The 14,268-nt window shown below is 41.1% G+C and overlaps 1 pseudogene; it reads right to left on the bottom strand.

Moving 5' to 3' along the window:
- Nucleotides 1-14,268, bottom strand: part of LOC133752489 (securin-like) — a 135,312-nt pseudogene that overhangs the window by 43,504 nt on the left and 77,540 nt on the right.

The following is a 14,268-nucleotide window of genomic DNA, read 5'->3' as shown; positions in this document are numbered from 1 at the left end:
AGCCCTGTCTTAGGTTGGTGCAGGACGCTGGGTGCTTTACCCGTCTTGGGGTGTCGCGTGACTTGTAATTATGGGGGCGTGGTGAGCTTTCTCCACCGCCTGTCTTAGGTTGTTCCGGTCCATCTGGAATCTTACCCGTCATTGGCAATGTGGAGAGCACCGGGAGCGCTTTCCCAGTTCAGGGGATCGTAGCCCTCTATGGCTAGCAGCCTCTGGTAATGAACCTCAACCTGTCTTACCCTTGTTGCCTCTATGCGCTGTTGCATAAACTGTATAAGCCTATTCATTATGCATGGGCCAATAGCAAGGATTAAAAGCAGGGCAAGAAGCAGTCCAAGAAGAGAGAAGAGGTAGGGAAAGAGTCCATTAAGGCTTATCCAAAAGAGGCTTTCTTGGAGTTCTCTTCGTCTTTTTCAGGTCCTCCTGAAGTGTTTTGATGATCTCGTTTGGGTCATCAAATCCCCCGTCACTGGGCTGGGCACTTCAGGATCACAGCGAAGAGTAGTGTCCACATCATCGCCTGCCTTTCGATTTCCATCTCCATCCATTTCTGGAAGAGGAAAGACAAGGGGATCTCCCTCAGGGGCAAACTGCTCCCTGGGTGGGTTGTTACTTGCATCGGGCATAGGCCTGATATTTCTGGCCGGTATTCAAATTGGAGTCAACTCCCCTAAGGGGAACACACAGCCAAATCCTCTTCCCAACTGAATCAGCAGGTCAGGCCCTCTCCAGAGTGGGGTGAGAGGGTCTCTCCATCTCTGAGGTTTAGGGGTTAAATGTCCCCAATGTTTTTGGAACCTTGACTCCCTTGACCCTTTCAAAAAATTTAAAATATTGATGGTGAACAAGGCCTTATGTAACTGTAGATGGGGGGTAGCCACTCCCCCTTTTTGTTTTAATAACTGTTTTTTGAGGCATTGATGGTTTTTTTCCACCATAGCCTGTTCCTGTGGGTTGTGAGGAATTTTAGTAGAGTGTTGAATCATTTTACATCTTGGCAGCACTTTTAATTTAAACATCCCAATTGGTTATTATTGGTTATTATCTCTATAAGATGAGAGACATATCTTTTGACATCTCCAGGGGCCCTTTTGGAGATACCAAAAGTTTAGAGAATTTAGAACTTTGATTTTTAGAAAGTTTGTTAAAGGTGCCAAGAGAACTTAAGAGTATCTGGTTAGAATAGAATTTTTTAACATCCTGAAATGATAACCCTTCATTAGACAGGGTGATCTTAACACTTTTAGAGCAGATCTAATTATAACGATATTTAACAATGTTTTTTATTAATCTGAACTTAACAGAGACAGTAGAGTATACACTAGATTACCTTGGAAACCAGAAATAAACACCTTGAACATAAGAGTTAGCACACAAAATCCACACATAACTCAGAACTATTTAACAGAGCTAAAAAGGACCTAACTTTAGAAATGGCAGAGTAACCCATTAAGCAGACACTGTTAAAATAGACATTACGGTTTTTGTAAAAACAGATTCCAAGATTTACGATTGAGACCATTTTCAGATATTTGCCAACATTAGTACACATTTTTTTACTTTAACTTTAGGTCAATGTAATTTTGGCATTAGCACATAACTTAAAGAAAACTCTGTAAACAATTTTAAAGTTGTAAACCTTTTAAAACCTTTCATGACTTGCTCACACCTTCTGAAACTTTATACCTGTAGTTACTTTTACATAGTCTTGAATTGTCATGTATGGACAATCTATGAGAATACATGCTAACAAACTCAAAAAGTCTCTCTTATCGAATTTAAGATGTGAAAAGTACACAATACATAAGACACTGAGTTATTAATGAATACCATACCATTAACTCCTCCTGGACAGTAAACATGGACACTAGTACATGTTTACAACTTTGAAAAGATCTTCATCGTTAAGAGAAACAAATTTAAAGCATAAAACCGAGCAAGTGAGCTACCAAGCAAACCGAAGGGCTTTGGTATTAACTTAATTTTTTGAACCAATCTGTATTGGCTTACTTTAGTTAACAATATAAGGGCTTGTATATACAGAATTTACTCTCACTTTTATAAGACCACTCTAGCTGGAAAGCAAAAAACATGAATACAGCACAGGTCTGACATTATTCACAACATTTTAATATACTTTGCATAATTTGAATTGACTCAAACAGTTGTTACTTTAACAAATTTAGAGTCCCATCCATTGAGAGTTCCAGGGATCCTACTGGAAGTCCCAAAGTTGGTAGACTCCATTTGAGAATTTAAACTGTTAGAGAGTCAAACCACTCATCCAAAAACCAGTACGTATAACCTGAGTATTTTAACCAAGGCTGTGGGGTAGATCTGATCAGAGTTAGTTAATCACTCAAACATTAAAGACAGCAAATCCAATAAAACACGAAACCTTCAAGACACGTGCAAACTCTCAGATAAGTTAACTACAGCAGCACAGAAAAGATCTGGTCATCAGCATGGGAGCCCATTGCTTAGGACAGGGAAATACATCTGAAACAAAGCGGCAGGGAATGAGAGACTTCCGTAGTGCTGGAGAAAAAGTCTTATTAACTGCAAATAAAGACTCATTAGGTTGGAAAGGGTTAATGGATTGAGGTTTTTGTTCTTTTAGGTAAGGCCAGTGGTAGCCAAAGGCATTTTTTTTTTCTTCCCCCTCCTAGTGAGGACAGCATTAAATTGTAAATGGAGAGGAAAAAAGCAGCCCAAGGACTAGTCTCCCTAGAGTATCTGGCTGTGGCCTGCAAGGGTGCAACAGGCTACACTGACTGGAAGAGAGTGCAGAGAAAAGCCATGGTCCCCCATTTACAGGGAAGACTGTACACGTAGGGGCCTAGCAGGACTGGCTGTGGGGTTGAGTAGGCACGCTGTGTACAAGATGGCGGCTGGCGATTCAAGGGAGGGGAATAACCATAAAGGGGTGGCCACATGGGCGGAATTGGAGGCGCAGTGCGTTGAGGCAGTGTTGGGCTTTTAGGGGTTGCCGCCACACCTGAAAGTTCCACCTTAGTTTTAACTGCCTCTGGGGATTTATGAGCCTCCCTCAGGCCAGCGCAGGCCTTCAGATGATTAGCATTCATTTCTTCCCAAACAAGCATTTTAACAAACTGATCCCGAAGGTCCCCAGCCAGCAACTTACAACGGAGACTGTGTTTGACCCTAGCTACAAAATTTGGCAATGACTCTCCTGGCTTTTATCGCACCCTCGCGATGGGAGATTCGGTGGGCCCCTCATCCAGCTTGTACCAAGCATTAAGTCCTGCCTGCCTCACTTGTTCACGGTATGGAGCAGGCAGCGCAGCTTGCTGGATCCCCGTAGAGAACCCTTCCCCCATCCCAGTCCCAGCCAGCATAGCGTATGTAATAGGGATAGCTGGCTGGGCTACTCGGTTAGTTTCGGCCCTCACCCGGCACTCCTCCTTAAGGAAGGCGCACCACTTTATGAACTGGAAACTCGCGGGGACTGCCTTGGCCACGTCCAACCAGCCCTCGGGGACACATGGTTGATAAGCTATGTGTTGTAGCAGAGTTTGGGCCCAGGGGGAATTTGGCCCGTCTTCTGCCACTGCCTTGCGAAGCTCCTTTAAGTCCTTCGCTTCCCAGGGATACCACTCCAGAGCTCTGTTGCTGCCTGGAGCTAAATTAACAGGGTAGGCCTGAGGCAGCAGGTTCCCTGGCCCAGAGTTCACTTCCCTATGCTGCTTTATGTCCACCGGATAAGCTTCCGCAAAGGTCGCCTCATTTCTCTTCTCCCCTCCTGGGCAATCATAAGTGCCCCGATCACAAAGCTCCCTCCGTGGCTCTACATAGGGGGAGGCCGCCTCTGCCCCGGGGAGGTATGGGGGTGGTCCCGGCCCTTCTAGGGTGGATGGGCTAGGTGGGACGATTTTTACTTTTGTTTTTACCTCAACAGTTCTTGCCTCCACAGGCTCTCTGCATTCCTGACCAAACTTAGCCCATTTTCTCTCCCCGCCATCTTCCTCTGAGGCTTTAGGCTCTCCCAAGTCTTGCACTTCCTCTTTCTCCCTCTCGCCTTCCAAAGCTAGGGTTATAGCATCAGGGTGGAAGGATGCTTTAAGGGCGGTATCAAAGTGTCTCTCCCTCTTAAGGGTGAGTTTTTCCACCCATGACCAAGTGTTCCAAGAAAAGAGATTGGCCGTCTGAATCCAAAGGGCCAAGGTTATGACAGCTACCCAGACACTTTTTAACATATAGCGTAAGGCCTTTAAGGCCAGGTCCTTTTGGGACGAAACTGCATAAACCATACTAAGGTTTTCACTTACCCTGAGAGACTGCTTAGCCTCGGCCGAAAAGTAACTGTTCATGCCGCACGTTGGGCGCCAGATGTTGGGTCTTAGTCCACCCGTACAAGGATGGACTGGGTCCGAGGAAAGGTAAGTGCGCCGCTCGCCCGTTCCCCAGCCTCCTGGTCCCGGAGACAATCAGACGCAGTGGGGAGCCAAGTCTAGCAAGGACCTTCTGCATAATAGTACCTTTTATAACACAAAACTGCAGAGTCATTGGGGCAGGGCTAAGGACCAACCAATCACTTAAAAAATCACCTTATGGGGGGATTTCTATAGGAATAGCCCTATGTCTATACACTTGTTACTAGTTTTGTTACCTCCCTTGTTGTTGCGCAGCCAATTAGTTTTAGTGGTAAACAACTTTGGATTCCGCCCATCTTACTTCCTCTGGGCGCCATCTTACTTGGCTCCAGCTCGGGCGGGGGCACCCGGGCCGGGCCTGGCCTGGCCTGGCCTGGCCAGGCTCATGCCCCACACAACTTCAGAGGATTAAACCCTCAGTTCAGGGATTTTCTGAGCATAGAGTCTTCTGCAACTACACTGATTACATGGCTATGAAGCTGAGCCTCATGGCAGGCATGTGGGAGGTATGTAAAAAAAAGGTGGCTGGAGTTAAAGAATGGATTCAGTTGTGAGGCAGTTGTTATAGCTTGAATAAGAGGGCTGGGGCACAAGCAGTGTCAAAGTGGATGGAAGGAGGGAAAACCATTTGTGGACTGTGGTTAGAAATACATTTGGAGACATAGAGATGAGTACGTGCCAGGAAGTATATGGGGAAAGGAGAAAGAACTTGGAAGCTGAATGGCTCAGGGAGGCCAAAGGCAGTATTTTCTTGGATCAGAAATTGTGACCTGAGAACTTCCTCAGGATACTGCATTGGCAGAGTGCAGCACTGTAATGCCAAAGGCAAAATTATGTGAAAATGAGTTTAAAACTGTAAAGCAGAAAGGGAATCTTTCCCAGAGGTATTCAGTCCTTCATCTCTTAGCCTCTCTTACAGCTTTCTCTTTTTATCCTCTGTCACTGTAGCTACAGTCTCTGTATACATATTTCCAGGAATTCTTAAATTACTCTATGTTTTTACTCTGCCATTTTATGCTTCTCTGGGAACATAATTCAGCTTCTTGCTTATAGCTGTATGTCATCCTTGGATTGTTTGCCCATATATTGTGAGACAGCTACTTCTCCTATCTATATATAATGAACACTTCCTTTATTTTAATCATCCATATAGTTCTTTTTTTGAAGATTTATTTATTTATTTGAAAATCAGAGTTACACAGCAGGAGAAGGAGAGGCAGAGAGAGAAAGAGAGAGAGAGAGAGAGCGTCAAGGACTTGGGTCATCTTCTACTGCTTTCCCAGGCCATAGCAGAGAGCTGGATTGGAAGTGGAGCAGCCAGGACCTGAACCAGCACCCATACGGGATGCTGGCATTGCAGGTGGCGGCTTTCCCGCTAAGCCACTCCGCAAGACCCATGAACACTTTCAAAGACTCCTTATCAAAATGAGTCTTTTTGTCTTTCCCTCCCTGGCCTACATCTCCAAATTTCTTTTCTATTCCTCTCTGTGACCTTAAAGGAGCAGAGAAGAAAAGCCATAGCAGTATTTACCAAGGGTCTTTTCCTTTTTATCTATTTCTTTTCTTCCTGTACAGTAACATACCAGTTGCTCAGAAACTTTTGATGTTAAAGTTATTGATGCATACTTTTTACATAATTATATCTGTATGGTTTAAGAAATTTAGCTAAATGTATACCCTATGTAACACTACAGAAATCTCAATATAGAACATTTTCATTACTCAGAATGTCCCCTCATACACTTTGCAATCAGTGCCTGCACCCTATCATCTTATACAACTGCTGATTTCTATCAATGATAGAATTGCTAGTTTAATATGAGATAAAAATAGAGTCATCCAGTATGCACTATTCTATCTGGTTTCTTTCACTTAAGATAAGGACTTTGAGGTTTATTTATGTTGCTTCTTAACACTAAGTACAATTTCATTGTAAGACTCTGCAATTAATTTATTCATTCAATCAATCACTGATGGACATTTGAGTTATTTCCAAGTTTTTGTTCTATTATGAACAAAGCTGTCATGGACATTTATGTAAAAATCTTTGTATGGACATATGTTTTATTTCTTTTGGATTAATATCCAGGAGTGAAGTAGCTAAGTCATTAGGTAAGTGTATATTTAAATTCATATGAATCTGCCAAACTGTTTTCTATGATTGTTGCATCATTTTACACTCTAAGTAGCATGTATATGTGATCTAGTTGCTCCACACACTTGACAATATTTGATGTTGTCAATCTGTCCTATTTTAACAGGTTTAATGAGTAAAAAGTAGTTTTCCTTGAGTTTTCTTTCTTGCTTTTTAAAAATATCCATTAAAGAAAGGCTTTATTATTACAAATCACACAAACTACCCAGCAGTAAGATATTTAAATATCAATGTCATAATACACAGGGCGAAAAGAATGCTTAAAGGAGATGGCCACCAATCAGATTCCCATGGTAGAGAAGACATCTTTATAGGCAAAGAGGGTCCCAGCTGTAACAGCTTTTCGAGTTCTTTCTCCTTATCAAGGATCATGAGAGGCACTACATCCAAGGGGAGTTGTGTGACCTGGTGCTCTTCATGTAGGTCAAAACTCTGAAAATCTAGAGGATTTAATTAAAAGAATTTTTCTACTTCTGAATAGGTGTCATCTGAGACAGGAACAGAGGATTTTGCTTTAACGTACTTCTTGGTCATCTTTTAGGCTTGACTGTTTTTGTTTGACGGGTCCATTCATCTTCCTGGACTTTTCTGTAGCTCTGTTGACAGTTCTCAAAGCCTTTCTGGCAGCTTTATGTAAGGCTAGTGGAGCCTCAAACCGATTACCAACAAGTGGCTTTGAAACCTCAGATCTCCCATCTAAGGCTTTCACTGACAGCCCAGACCCCAGCTTCAGCCTTTCTGATACAATTCCCCATTAGCCGGGTGAGAGTCTTCTAGGATTTTTTTTTAAGAGGCAGAGACAGAGAGACAGAAAGAGACAGAGCTCTTACCTGCTAGTTCACTCCTTAAATTCCTTCAACAGCCATGGCTGGGACAATCAGTCGGGAACTGAGCCAGGGCCAGAGCTAGGAGCTGGGAACTCAATCTAGTCTCCCAGGTGGGTGGCAGGGACTCAATTACTTGCCTCTCAGGATGTGCACTAGCTAGAAGCTGGGAAACTAAGTTGAGCACTCTCATATGGCACATGGGTATCATAAGCAGTTCTTTAACTACCAGGTCAAATTCCTGCCCCCAACATTTGTTTTATTACAAGTCTGATGACAAATTATACCAGTTTTATGTATTGTAAAATATATGAGTATTTTATCTTCATTGTTGAAGACTATTTTGTTGGAAATAGCCAGGTGGAAACATTTTATTTTTTCTTTCAAGTACTTTAAATATGATACTTCACAGTCTGCTGGCCAAGATAGTTTTTAATGGGAAGACATCATCAATTCTAATGATGGCTACTTCTGTGTAATTGTGTTTTATACTATGGCTGCCTTCGAGATTTTATCTTTATTTTGGTTCAGTAATTTGATTATAATGTGATCTATTTTGATTGTTTGGGAGGTATTGAGAACCAGGATACATCCAATATGTTATATTTGGGAAAATTTTGATCATTACTTTCCTTCATTTTAATTTTCTTATGTGCACGTGTGTCCACGTGCGCGCGTGCGTGTGTATAGGAGAGAGGGAGAGAGAGAGAGAAACTGTTCCATTAGGGTTCCCTACCCCCGAAAGCCTGCAACAGCAGAGACTAACCCAGGGCCAGGACCAGAATCTGGGAATGTGATCCAGGCCTCCCATGAGGATGGCACGAACCCAATTACTTGAGTATCACCACTGCTTCTTAGGGTCTACAAGGGTGGGAAGTTAGAGTCAGGAGCTGGAACCTCAGCACTCCAATGTTACAAATGGATGTGCTAAACATCTGTCCCTGAGCATTAGTTACACATTTTTCTTTACTTTGTTACTAGCTTCACCTATTTTTGAGACTACAGTTACAATAGTGATTTATCTTTCACTATTATCCCACAGATCTTTGAAGTTCTGCTTATATTTGTCAATCTCTTTTTCTCTATGTTTAGATTGGATAATATTGTTTTCTGTGTTCAAATCACTGTGTCATTATTCTGTGATCTTCAAACCACAATCTGATGTTAAGTCCACATAGTAATTATTTATTTTAACTATTGCACTTTTCACTTCTAGAAATTCAGTTTTTATATTTGCACTTTCTGTGCTAAGATTCTTTATCTTTTCACTCACTAATATCATGTTTTGCTTTAAATGCTTAATTTTTTTATTTAAAAGGCAGAGAGATAAAGAAAGAGAGAGAGAGACAGAGATCTCCTATCGTCTAGACCACTTTCCAAATGCCCACAACAGGCAGGGATGGACCAAGCAACCATCACTGCTGCTTACCAGGATGTGCATTAGCAAGAAGTTGGATTCTGGAGCAGAGCTGGGACTCCAATCAAAGCACCCAGTATGGGATTCAGGTGTACCAAGCAGCATCTTAACCAAGATGCCAAATGTCTACACCATTCCTTTAATCATTTTAACAAATTTTCTTTAGTTGTTCCAATGTTTTTATGATAGCTGCTAGATAACATTTATGTGCTAAATACAAAGTCTGTATCATCAATGGGTCAATTTCTCCAGACTTTTCTCCCTTTGACTATGTGTCACATTTTCCTATTCCTTTGCATTCCTACTATTTTTAATTGGTAGCTGATTCTATTTATGACACATTTAAAACATTTTAGATTCAGTTATCTTTATATGGAAAGGTTTTATTTCCAATAACCGGCAAATTGTCTTAAATTGTAATATTTTAAGATTATACTTTATTATGTAAGATTCTATGAAAATTGCATATTATTTCCCAAGCTTCTTCTACTTGGTGTAACTCAGCTTCCAAACATCATATTCTCAGAAATTTTGTCAGGGTTTGGTTTTCATCTGTTAGAGTAAATCCAGAATTAATTAATGAATTAATTTTTTTAAAAAAGATTTACTTATTTATTTGAAAATCAGAGTTATACAGAGAGAGGAGAGGCAGAGAGAGAGAGAGAGAGGTCTTCCATCCACTGGTTCACTCCCCAATTGGCCGCAACAGCTAGTGCTGCGCTGATCCAAAGCCAGGAGCCAGGAACTTCTTCAGGGTCTCCCACACGGGTGCAGGGGCCCAAGAACTTGGGCCATCTTCTACTGCTTCCCAGGCCATAGCAGAGAGCTGTATTGGAAGTGAAGCAGCTGGGTCTCGAGCCGGCGCCCATGTGGGATGCTGGCGCTTCAGGCCAGGGCATTAACCCTCTGTGCCTCAGCGCTGGCCCCATGAATTAATTTGAAAGGCAAAGTGACAGAGGGGAAGCAGATGGTAAAGGGGGAGAGAGAGAGAGAGAGAGAGGAGAGAAAGAGACATCTTCCATTTGCCAGTTCATTCTCCAAATAGCTACAGCAGCCAGGGCTGGATCAGGCCAAAGCCAGGAACCAGGAACTCCATGGGAGTCTCCCACATGAGTGGCAGGGATGCAAGTATTTGAGCCATCATTGGATACTTTCCCAGTTGCATTAGTTATGAAGGTGTGTGAAACTTTATGGTTTCTCTGCTCGGTGCTCAGGATATTATTGAAGTGATAATGAGGGCTTTATACTTGGTTAATTCTGCCTTTCAATGTTTTCCAGAGCTGAGTGACCTCCAGTATCTCTGTTCCATTCTCAACCTCATAGCAGCTACTATCTAGGAAGCAGCATGGCCCTCACCTGCACTTGCAGAGGTCAGTCAAGAAACCATGCAGTGGGGCAATTCTTGTGTCAAAGCAGGAAAACCACCCCCTGCGACGCCAGCATCCCATATGTGTACCAATTCTTGTCCTAGCTGCTCCACTTATGATCCAACTCCCTGCTAATGGCCTGGGAAAGCAGCAGAAGATGGCCCAAGTGTTTGGGCCCCTGCCAACCACATGGTAGACTCATGAACCTCCTGACTCTTGGCATTGGCTTGGCTCAGTCCTGGCACTTGTGGCCATCTGTAGAAGTGAATCATTGGATGGAAGATCTCTCTCTCTCCCTCTCTTTCTCTCTCTCTAATTCTTTCCCTTTCTATGTAACTCTGAGTTCCAAATAAATATATAAATCATTTTTAAAGATTTATTTATTTATCTGAAGAGTTACACAGAGAGAGAAGGAGATGCAGGGAGAGAGAGGACTTCCATCCGCTGGTTCACTCCGCAGATGGCCGCAACAGCTGGAGCTGTGCCTATCCGAAGCCAGGAGCCAAGAGCTTCTTCTAGGTCTCCCATGTGGGTGCACAGGCCAGAGAATCTGCCCATATTCTACTGCCTTCCCAGGCCACAGCAGAGAGCTGGATCGGAAGTGGAGCAGCTGGGATTTGAACTGACTCCCATATGGGATGACGGCACTGCAGGCGGCAGCTTTACCCACTACCACAGTGCCGGCCCCAATATAAATCATTTTTAAAAATAAAAAGAAATATTGCAGTAACTGTCTTCAGAACCCAGGGTGTCCCACCTCTATGCAGCTCCTGTACTTGCAGTACACAAGCCTGCACATTCCAGGCATTTCAAGCTCCCCAAACTTTCATTTCTGCCTTATCAGTTCAATGGGACTTAAACAAGATTTATTTATTTATTTGAAAGGCAAAGTTACATATATATATATGTATGTATGTGTATATATATATATATATAGAGAGAGAGAGAGAGAGAGAGAGATCTTCTATCTACTTGTTCACTCTCCAGATGGCCGTTAAGGCCCAGGGCTGAGCCAGGCCAAAGCCTGGAGCTTCATCTTGGTCTCCAACATGGGAGGCAGAGTCCATCCTCCACTGCTTTCTTAAGCCAATAGCAGCAAGCTAGATTGAAAGTGGAGCATCTGGGCCAGAAAGCAGGACCAATGTGGGATGTGGGCATCAGAGGCAGCAACTTTACCTGCTACACCACAATGACCCCAATGAGACTTCTATTCTTTGCTTTGATTCAAGTCCTCTGTACTGTTCTTGAGTATTTGTCTTCAATCATAGAGCTGTCTGTTATCCAAAGTCTAAAAATTATTGCTTTATTTATTTTGTCCAGTCTTACACAGGGGAGGCTTATTTTGGTACCAATTATTGTATCAAGATAAAAAACATTATTGTGTTTGTTCAATACCTTTCTTTCTGGTAGCTTCTTGCAATCATCTTTTCTCTCATTCTGGATCTTTAATTTGTCTACTTTTAATATACTTATTGTAATTTCATAAAATTACACTTATAAAGCCTGACTTAGTATGTTGACAGTAAAGAGATAGTGTTAATTATACTAAATAATAGCACCTTGAAAGTTTCATTATTTGTATTGCTATTTACTACTTCATTTAGGAATTATTTGTAAGATTGTTAATTATGTACCATTGAGTTTTATAATTTTTCATATAATTAATGCATGTGGAAACTTTACTATGATATATATATATATATATATATATATATATATATATACATTTCGACACATACTATACAGATCAAATGCTTTTCCTCATGGAACTTATTGGCCAGTGAGGGAAGAAGACAAGTAAACAGATTATTGACACAATACTCATGTTGTTGGATTATTTACTGCAATATCTGTGAATAATAGAATAGTATTGATACTTTCCTGATTGATCTGTTGTAAATTATCCTTTAATGTGATTATTCCTGGACATCATATTTTTCCATCAGCCTATGCTCATACTTTTGTCATTTAGAAATCTTCCTTGGTATTTGTTTATCAGCTACAAAATCAGACCCTTTAATTCTTGCTACACCAAGTAACACAACATAAACTTTTTCAGATATAACATTTTAGACACATACACATAAGTCAGCTGAATTTTAAAGAGGTATTTTAATCAAACCTTATAAATATACCATAACAATAGTAAAAGAAATAAAATGTAATTCCTTTGTTCCTTTACATAGAATAGTTAATCATCCAATAATCCAACAGAAAATACTTTCATGATTAATCCACAACTGAGAATGTTATAGTTGGTCTCTCCAAATGTATGGTGAGAGAGAAAGGTTTAAGGAAAAGCACTAAAAAACCCAGCCTTCTCTTTAGAGTTGAAATAATTCTAGTTGATAGGTTAAGTATTGACCTATAAAAGTGCAGAAAATAGGCCAGGAAAGAAGGGGTAAGCCTGGCAGAAAGAAGTTGAAGTGTGGTTGCTTTAGAGTTATAAAACTCCTATACCTGATCAAAGAAAGGAAGGCCAAAGGGCTTCTTTCAAGTGCTGGAAAAGGAAGTTTCAGAACATTCTCATGAAAAATAAGCAATGAGCTTGCTAAACTGCTAACTGGGTTTCCTGGAGACATTTTCTGTCCTTTTATTACAACATCAGCAATTTAATCATTTTTATGAGAAGAAAGAAGAGCTTGTTAAAAACTCCTGCTCTGACTTTTCTCTTTTTTTCCCCTCTTTCTTGCATTCTGTTCAAAATCAACCAGTAAATGAAAAACCTACTCAGCTCATTAGTGTAAAAGGAAATAGGAGACATACTGAATAACAAATAAGTAACCAATCTTAAAAATACCTGCTAATTGGTGAAGTACTAAAGAGCAGTGCAAATGATGGACTTTTCATGGTGCTATATTTAATACAATTGCAATTCATCCATAAAAACTTCATTTTAGAGGAGATGGAAAAATGGAGCTTTATATGAGAAAAAAGTGGGTTTTCAAATATTAAATGTTCATAGGATATTCAGATGCTTAAGAAGATGGTATGAATAAAATCTCAGCGACAGGAGTAGATGTTTTGCATAGTAGTTAAAACGGGTGCTTGTGATGCTTGTTTCCCCAGAGTGCTTGAGTTTGAGTCCCAGCTCTTTTTCTGATTCCAGCTTCCTGATGATGTACACTCTGGGAGGCAGCAGCAGATGACTTAAGTACTTGAGTCCCTGCTACCCATGAGGGAGTCCAGGATTGAGTTCCAGACTCCTGGCTTTGGCCTGGCCCAGCCTCCACTGCTTCAAACATTTGAAAAGTGAACCAGTGAATGAGAGAACTCTTTCTGTCCATCTGTCTGCCTTTCCGTCTTTATCTCCATTTCTGTCTCTGGCTTTCAAATAAATTTAAATAAATAAATTTTAAAATTCTTTTGGGGTCAGGGTTGTGGTACAGTAGGTTAATCTATCCTTTGGGGAATGCCTGCCTCCCACATCAGAGTGGCAAGTTTAAGTTTCCATTCCTCTACTCTTCTGATCCAGATTCCTAGTAATGCATCTGGGAGGCAGCAGTCATATGATAGCTGAAGTACTTTGGTTCCTGCCACCCACATGTGGGACCCGAATGCAGTTGCTGACTGCTGGCTTCTGGCTTTGGCTCTGCTCAGCCCTGGCTGTTGCCTGCATTTGGGGAGTGAACTAGCAGATGGAAGATCTTTCCGTGTCTTTCCCTCTCTGTCACTATGCCTGTCAAATAGATAAAATAAATCATTTAAAATTGTTTTAAATTAAGTAAAATCTTGGCAATGATTTATTTGCTTATCTTGATTCTTTGAAATTTTAGCTTAGGGTATCTAGGTTCTTAATGCATTTCACAGAAAAATTGCATGGGCTAAACAGCAAATCTTTAGCATCAGCAAAACAAACAAAAAAACCTTGATAATTTCCTGATCTTTGTGGAATGGGGCATAGAAAATGGAAGAAAATGGATGTCTTCTCTCTTTGATTGTTAAGTTTCAAAAAACAATAATATATATGTTTATAGACAGAGCTTCCAACATTATTTGAAATGCTATGAGTGTCTGCTCAATCAAAAGAACAAAGACTCTAAAACACAAACTCTGTACATTCTTTCATTTTAAGATTGATTCTGTGTGAAAAATTATGATTTGTGGAGCC

Source organism: Lepus europaeus, chromosome X (genome assembly GCF_033115175.1).
Source record: "Lepus europaeus isolate LE1 chromosome X, mLepTim1.pri, whole genome shotgun sequence".
NCBI classification, from domain to species: Eukaryota; Metazoa; Chordata; class Mammalia; order Lagomorpha; family Leporidae; genus Lepus; species Lepus europaeus.
The sequence above is the reverse complement of the archived record's forward strand: the minus strand, read 5'-3'. Positions and strand labels throughout refer to the sequence as shown.